An 8,883-nucleotide genomic window follows, 5' to 3' on the forward strand; every position below is an offset into this window, starting at 1 on the left:
ATCCAAAGCTGAATGCTGGGAGCTGTACGAACAAAGAAGAGAAAGGGAAATCTCCCCCATCAGCCTCAGAAGCAGCGGATTAAAGCTCCACAAACAACTTGATGTGCCTGCATCTGTTGAATACCTGAATAGACAACGAATCATCCCAAATTCAAAAGGTGGACTTTAGGAGCAGGATATATTAATTTCCCCTTTTCCTTTTTTTATGAGTGTATATGTGTATGCTTCTGGGTGAGATTTTGTCTGTATAGCTTTGCTTTCACCATCAGTCCTAGGGTTAGGTCCATCCATTTTTTTTTTTTTTTTTTACTTAAAAAAATTTTTTTTCCTAATATATGCTTTCTTAATAATTATTTCCGTATTTTCTATTTTTAGAAATTAAAAAAAATTTTAATAAGTTTTTTCATATTTTTTATTTTAAAAAATTAAAATTTTTTTTCTTAATAAATTTTTTTCTTAAAAATTTTTTCTTATTTTTTACTATAAAAAATTAATAAATCTATTTTTTAAAAATTAAACAAAATTTTTTTCTGAATACATTTATTCTTAATAATTTTTTTCTTATTTTTTATTATAATAGCTTTATTTTATCTTATTTTATCCTCTTTTTATCTTTCTATTTTTTTCTCCCTTATATTCTGAGCTGTGTGGATGAAAGGCTCTTGGTGCTCCAGCCAGGCATCAGGGCTGTGCCTCTGAGGTGGGAGAGCCAACTTCAGGACACTGGTCCACAAGACCTACCAGCTCCACGTAATACCAAACGGCAAAAATCTCTCAGAGATCTCCATCTCAACATCAAGACCCAGCTTCACTCAACGACCAGCAAGCTACAGGGCTGGACACCCTATGCCAAACAACTAGCAAGACAGGAACACAGTCACATCCATTAGCAGGGAGGCTGCCTAAAATCATAAGGCCACAGACACCCCAAAACACACCACCAGAGGTGGTCGTGCCCACCAGAAAGACAAGATTCAACCTCATCCACCAGAACACAGGCAATAGTCCCCTCCACCAGGAAGCCTACACAACCCACTGAACCAACCTTACCCACTGGGGACAGATACCAAAAACAACGGGAACTACGAACCTGCAGCCTGTGAAAAGGAGACCCCAAACACAGTAAGATAAGCAAAATGAGATGACAGAAAAACACACAGCAGATGAAGGAGCAGGGTCAAAACACACCAGACCTAACAAATGAAGAGGAAATAGGTAGTCTACCTGAAAAAGAATTCAGAATAATGATAGTAAGGATGATCCAAAATCTTGGAAATAGAATAGACAAAATGCAAGAAACATTTAACAAGGACGTAGAAGAACTAAAGAGGAAACAAGCAATGATGAAAAACACAATAAATGAAATTAAAAATACTCTAGATGGGATCAATAGCAGAATAACTGAGGCAGAAGAAAGGATAAGTGACCTGGAAGATAAAATGGTGGAAATAACTACTGCAGAGCAGGATAAAGAAAAAAGAATGAAAAGAACTGAGGACAGTCTCAGAGACCTCTGGGACAACATTAAACGCACCAACATTCGAATTATAGGGGTCCCAGAAGAAGAATAGAAAAAGAAAGGGACTGAGAAAATATTTGAAGAGATTATAGGTGAAAACTTCCCTAATATGGGAAAGGAAATAGTTAATCAAGTCCAGGAAGCACAGAGAGTCCCATACAGGATAAACCCAAGGAGAAACACGCCAAGACACATATTAATCAAACTGTCAAATATTAAATATAAAGAAAACATATTAAAAGCAGCAAGGGAAAAACAACAAATAACACACAAGGGAATCCCCATAAGGTTAACATCTGATCTTTCAGCAGAAACTCTGCAAGCCAGAAGGGAGTGGCAGGATATACTTAAAGTGATGAAGGAGAAAAACCTACAACCAAGGTTACTCTACCCAGCAAGGATCTCATTCAGATTTGATGGACAAATTAAAACCTTTACAGACAAGCAAAAGCTGAGAGAGTTCAGCACCACCAAACCAGCTTTACAACAAATGCTAAAGGAACTTCTCTAGGCAAGAAACACAAGAGAAGGAAAACACCTACAATAACAAACCCAAAAGAATTAAGAAAATGGTAATGGGAACATACATATCGATAATTACCTTGAATGTAAATGGATGAAATGCTCGCACCAAAAGACACAGACTGGCTGAATGGATACAAAAACAAGACCCATATATATGCTGTCTACAAGAGACCCACTTCAGACCTAGAGACACATACAGACTGAAAGTGAGGGGATGGAAAAAGATATTCCATGCAAATGGAAATCAAAATAAAGCTGGAGTAGCAATTCTCATATCAGACAAAATAGACTTTAAAATAAAGAATATTATAAGAGACAAAGAAGGACACTATATAATGATCAAGGGATCGATCCAAGAGGAAGGTATAACAATTGTAAATATTTATGCACCCAACATAGGAGCACCTCAATACATAAGGCAAATACTAACAGCCATAAAAGGGGAAATTGACAGCAACACAATCATAGTAGGGGACTTTAACACCCCACTTTCACCAATGGACAGATCATCCAAAATGAAAATAAATAAGGAAACACAAGCTTTAAGTGATACATTAAACAAGATGGACTTAATTGATATTTATAGGACATTCCACCCAAAAACAACAGAATACACATTTTTCTCAAGTGCTCATGGATCATTCTCCAGGATAGATCATATCTTGGGTCACAAATCAAGCCTTGGTAAATTTAAGAAAATTGAAATCGTATCAAGTATCTTTTCCGACCACAACGCTATGAGACTAGATATCAATTACAGGAAAAGATGTGTAAAAAATACAAACACATGGAGGCTACACAATACACTACTTAATAACGAAGTGATCACTGAAGAAATCAAAGGGGAAATCAAAAAACATCTAGAAACAAATGACAATGGAGATACGACGACCCAAAACCTATGGGACGCAGCAAAAGCAGTGCTAAGAGGGAAGTTTATAGCAATACAAGCCTACCTCAAGAAACAGGAAACATCTCGAATAAACAACCTAACCTTGCACCTAAAGCAATTAGAGAAAGAAGAACAAAAAAACCCCAAAGCCAGCAGAAGGAAAGAAATCATAAAGATCAGGTCAGAAATAAATGAAAAAGAAATGAAGGAAACAATAGCAAAAATCAATGAAACTAAAAGCTGGTTCTTTGAGAAGATAAACGAAATTGATAAACCATTAGCCAGACTCATCAAGAGAAAAAGGGAGAAGACTCAAATCAATACAATTAGAAATGAAAAAGGAGAAGTAACCACTGACACTGCAGAAATACAAAAGATCATGAGAGATTACTACAAGCAACTCTACGCCAATAAAATGGACAACCTGGAAGAAATGGACAGATTCTTAGAAATGCACTACCTGCCGAGACTGAACCAGGAAGAAATAGAAAATATGAACAGACCAATCACAAGCACTGAAATTGAAACTGTGATTAAAAATCTTCCAACAAACAAAAGCCCAGGACCAGATGGCTTCACAGGTGAATTCTATCAAACATTTAGAGAAGAGCTAACACCTATCCTTCTCAAACTCTTCCAAAATATTGCAGAGGGAGGAACACTCCCAAACTCATTCTACGAGGCCACCATCACCCTGATACCAAAACCAGACAAAGATGTCACAAAGAAAGAAAACAACAGGCCAATATCACTGATGAACATAGATGCAAAAATCCTCAACAAAATACTCGCAAACAGAATCCAACAGCACATTAAAAGGATCATACACCATGATCAAGTGGGGTTTATCCCAGGAATGCAAGGATTCTTCAATATACGTAAATCAATCAATGTGATACACCATATTAACAAATTGAAGGAGAAAAACCATATGATCATCTCAATAGATGCAGAGAAAGCTTTCGACAAAATTCAACACCCATTTATGATAAAAGCCCTGCAGAAAGTAGGCATAGAGGGAACTTTCCTCAACATAATAAAGCCCATATATGACAAACCCACAACCAACATTGTCCTCAATGGTGAAAAACTGAAACCATTTCCACTAAGATCAGGAACAAGACAAGGTTGCCCACTCTCACCACTATTATTCAACATAGTTTTGGAAGTGTTAGCCACAGCAATCAGAGAAGACAAAGAAATAAAAGGAATCCAAATCGGAAAAGAAGAAGTAAAGCTGTCACTGTTTGCAGATGACATGATACTATACATAGAGAATCCTAAAGATGCTACCAGAAAACTCCTAGAGCTAATCAATGAATTTGGTAAAGTAGCAGGATACAAAATTAATGTACAGAAATCTCTTGCATTTCTATACACTAATGACGAAAAATCTGAAAGTGAAATTAAGAAAACACTCCCATTTACCATTACAACAAAAAGAATAAAATATCTAGGAATAAACCTACCTAAGGAGACAAAAGACCTGTATGCAGAAAATTATAAGACACTGATGAAAGAAATTAAAGATGATACAAATAGATGGAAAGATATACCATGTTCCTGGATTGGAAGAATCAACATTGTGAAAATGACTCTACTACCCAAAGCAATCTACAGATTCAATGCAATCCCTATCAAACTACCACTGGCATTTTTCACAGAACTAGAACAAAAAATTTCACAATTTGTATGGAAACACAAAAGACCCCGAATAGCCAAAGCAATCTTGAGAACGAAAAATGGAGCTGGGGGAATCAGGCTCCCTGACTTCAGACTATATTACAAAGCTACAGTAATCAAGACAGTGTGGTACTGGCACAAAAACAGAAATATTGATCAATGGAACAGGATAGAAAGCCCAGAGAGAAACCCACGCACATATGGTCACCTTATCTTTGATAAAGGAGGCAAGCATATACAGTGGAGAAAAGACAGCCTCTTCAATAAGTGGTGCTGGGAAAATTGGACAGATACATGTAAACGTATGAAATTAGAACACTTCCTGACACCATGCACAAAAATAAACTCAAAATGGATTAAAGACCTAAGTGTAAGGCCAGACACTATCAAACTCTTAGAGGAAAACATAGGCAGAACACTCTATGACATACATCACAGCAAGATTCTTTTTGACCCAGCTCCCAGAGAAATGGAAATAAGAACACAAATAAACAAATGGGACCTAATGAAACTTAAAAGCTTTTGCACAGCAAAGGAAACCATAAACAAGACCAAAAAACAACCATCAGAATGGGAGAAAATATTTGCAAATGAAGCAACTGACAAAGGATTAATCTCCAAGATTTACAAGCAGCTCATGCAGCTCAATAACAAAAAAACGAACAACCCAATCCAAAAATGGGCAGAAGACCTAAATAGACATTTCTCCAAAGAAGATATACAGATGGCCTACAGACACATGAAAGAATGCTCAACATCATTAATCATTAGAGAAATGCAAATCAAAACTACAATGAAATATCATCTCACACCGGTCAGAATGGCCATCATCAAAAAATCTAGAAACAATAAATGCTGGAGAGGGTGTGGAGGAAAGGGAACTCTCTTGCACTGTTGGTGGGAATGTAAATTGATACAGCCACTATGGAGAACAGTATGGAGGTTCCTTAAAAAACTACAAATAGAACTACCATACGATCCAGCAATCCCACTACTGGGCATATACCCTGAGAAAACCATAGGTCAAAAAGAGTCATGTACCAAAATGTTCATTGCAGCTCTATTTACAATAGCCAGGACATGGAAGCAATCTAAATGTCCATCGACAGATGAATGGATAAAGAAGATGTGGCACATATATACAATGGAATATTACTCAGCCATAAAAAGAAATGAAATGGAGGTATTTGTAATGAGGTGGATGGAGTTAGAGTCTGTCATACAGAGTGAAGTAAGTCAGAAAGAGAAAAACAAATACAGTATGCTAACACATATATACGGAATCTAAGGAAAAAAAAAAGCCATGAAGAACCTAGTGGCAAGACGGGAATAAAGACACAGACCTACTAGAGAATGGACTTGAGGATATGGGGAGGGGGTGGGGTGAGATGTGACAGGGTGAGAGAGTGTCATGGACATATATACACTACCAAATGTAAAATAGATAGCTAGTGGGAAGCAGCCGCATAGCACAGGGAGATCAGCTCGGTGCTTTGTGACCACCTAGAGGGGTGGGATGGGGAGGGTGGGAGGGAGGGAGATGCAAGAGGGATGAGAAATGGGAACATATTGTATATGTATAACTGATTCACTTTGTTATAAAGCAGAAGCTAACACACCATTGTAAGGCAATTATACTTCAATAAAGATGTTTAAAAAAAAAAATTATATGCTTGCTGTATTCTTCTTTGCTGGTTCAGAGCCTGTTTGTAAGTCATGTTTCACTAAGTGACTCATAAATTAAAGAAACTGCAAAAGAAAACTAGAAAGAAACAAGATTTCTTTTTGGTAATACTTCATTCACTGGGCTAGAAAAGTTTTCCCAAAACATTTAAATGAATAATTCATTAATTCAGTAGGTTAACATTTGAGAAAGAAACATGACATATAGGAGGTCAAACATTTAAAACTCACTGTAGAGAATTGTTCCATTCAAAGTGCTTGTTTGTAGAGTCAAGTAGATGTTAACAATTTTGTTACGTTCCTTCCTCAGGGTTGTACAAAAAGGCAGTTCTAAGTAGGAATTCCCGTTGAAAGATGGAAAAAATAAGCCTGCATCTAAAAAAAAAAGTCATATTAATATATGTTCTGATAGCATTCTATTGCTAATCAAGTAGATGAGAACATAGCATTTATAGTTAACATTCATATAAAACGATAACACTGGTATTTATAGATATTTGGTCAAACTTCAAGAAATTTAGATATATAAGTATAGTAAATTTGTAAAGTCATTGTCTCGAATAATTAACTGCCAGTCCATAGGAAAAAACTTTAAGCAAAAATTTTAGATGGATGAGAAAAACACCCTGATATTGTATTAAAAATGTGTCCCTGCATATGTGAAATAATAGTTTTCATTAGACTCTTAAAATATCCTGTGATACAAATGGCAGTACATCAAATTACACTCTCAAAATTCATGAATTTTATTTGATGTAATCATACCTCAATAAAAAGTTAAAAAAAGCCAGTGACAGGGCTTCCCTGGTGGCGCAGTGGTTGATAGTCTGCCTGCCAATGCAGGGGACACGGGTTCGAGCCCTGGTCTGGGAAGATCCCACATGCCGCGGAGCAACTAGGCCCGTGAGCCACAATTACTGAGCCTGCGCGTCTGGAGCCTGTGCTCCACAACAAGAGAGGCCGCGACAGTGAGAGGCCCACGCACCGCGATGAGGAGTGGCCCCCGCTTGCCGCAACTAGAGAAAGCCCTCGCACAGAAACGAAGACCCAACACAGCCATTAATTAATTAATTAATTAATTAATAAAAATTAAAAAAAAAGCCTGTGACACAAAAAGATTAGAAATTTGTCTCATAGAGGTATTTTATTAATATTCATTAATATTTAGTGCTTGTCAATAATAATTAGATATTTTATAAGTAGTATTACTATAATATGCAAGGTGATTAATAATTTTTACAGTTATCCTTTTAAAATTATTCTTTAAATGAATTAATCTCATAAAATCTGGAGGCACATAAAATTTGGAAAGTATTTTATTGTCATATGTATGTATTTAGATCTATAGACTTGATACATTGAACAAGTGTAATATAATATATGGGAGGCTAGAACTTTATTTTTGTCTCTCTCACAATAGGGAAAATTTTCTCTGCCTCTGGATGAAAACTTGGCAGTCCCTATGAGTCCTACCTTCTTTCTAAGTTATACAATGATACAGAAACTAATCCAGGCTAAGAAATTTATCAACATTTAAATCTTCCTTCAGAGATATGACTTCTCCAGCTCCCTTCAACCAGCCAAGGCCTGCAGGGCACCTGTCACCTGCTGCCTGTTTTCTGGGCAGGAAGAAGCTGGTTCCTCTTCTTTTTCTTTTCTTAGGGCCTCCTCTCAAGCTAGATGCTGTTTCAGATACTTTGAGTTTTGCAGAAAGCGCAAAGTGGGCAGAAAAGAGAGAGAAGTTCATAGTAAAGTGTAGCTATTACAGCTGGCCATCAATACTGTTGTAAGCAGTCCTTTGCTCTCCAGGAAGAATAGATGTTTAAAACTGTTTTTCTCACGGTAGGAATGTCAGATAAAATATAGGGTGCTCAGTTAAATTTCAATTTCAGATAAACAACACATAATTTTTTAGTGTATGTCTCAAACATTGCATGAGATAAACTTATACTAAAAAAGTATATGTTGTTTATTTGAAATTCAAATTTAACTGAATGTCCTGTATTTTAACCCTATGACTCATGAGCATTTGTGTAACCTTTAGACACACTTTGCCAGCTACAATTCCTAGGATTTTGGCTCCTCATTTCTAACTTGGTCCCCTCTGGTTTTTCACATTATATACAGACTCTTGCTGCTGACAACTACTTGCCTGTGTTGAAGCAAAAGTTGCACTGGACAAAGTGAAAGAGGCAAGGAAGACTTTATTCAAGGCTATTGCGATAGGGGAGAGAGGCCAGAACTCAGCTTTTCCTCAACTCCTCTGAAACAAAAGGTGGCAGATTTTTTAAGAACTGAGGTGGGGGGCCCATGGGCTACCTGTGTTGCTACTTGGCCCTACCCCCTAAAAACATAAGGTCTCTCATGTCTTCATCACAGAAGATAGTTTACAACTTGGAACAAGGCTCCTATCTGCCCACAGAGAAGGCCACTATCTTTCTTGATGATTGCATTTCAAAGAGATGATTCTGGGTCCCGGAGAAAGGCATCTCTGTTTGTCAAACTGGCAAGAAGATTTTAAAAAGATTTATATCTCAAAAGATGCAAAGAAAGACTTACAACGGAAAGTTTTCAATAGTAG

At 36.8% G+C, this 8,883-nt stretch overlaps 1 long non-coding RNA gene across 1 annotated transcript; it reads right to left on the reverse strand.

The window, feature by feature from the left end:
* Positions 1–607: 607 nt before the first annotated feature.
* LOC309634783 lies at positions 608–911 on the reverse strand. Its single transcript, XR_014248428.1, has 2 exons — positions 803–911; positions 608–737 (listed from the first exon to the last, which is right to left on the reverse strand). It is a non-coding gene; the product is annotated as an uncharacterized lncRNA (long non-coding RNA).
* Positions 912–8,883: the final 7,972 nt, after the last annotated feature.

Source organism: Balaenoptera borealis (genome assembly GCF_965194805.1).
Source record: "Balaenoptera borealis genome assembly, chromosome: 9".
Classification (NCBI taxonomy): domain Eukaryota; kingdom Metazoa; phylum Chordata; class Mammalia; order Artiodactyla; family Balaenopteridae; genus Balaenoptera; species Balaenoptera borealis.